Below are 210 nucleotides of genomic sequence, written 5' to 3' on the forward strand. Positions count from 1 at the left end.
CTAATACAATCAATCACAGCGCAGACTATGTTATACACCAACTAATGCGAACACACATTTGGACATATTTTGTACCAAAATTAGGACTAAACATAAATATTATAGCAAAAATATGGTTTGACACGTGAAAATTTGTTTATGAGTACCTTTATGTCCACCCAATATGTATGTATAACCTGTACTGCTTTTCATAAGTTGCATACACAAATC

Source organism: Penaeus monodon, chromosome 21, assembly GCF_015228065.2.
Source record: "Penaeus monodon isolate SGIC_2016 chromosome 21, NSTDA_Pmon_1, whole genome shotgun sequence".
NCBI classification, from domain to species: Eukaryota; Metazoa; Arthropoda; class Malacostraca; order Decapoda; family Penaeidae; genus Penaeus; species Penaeus monodon.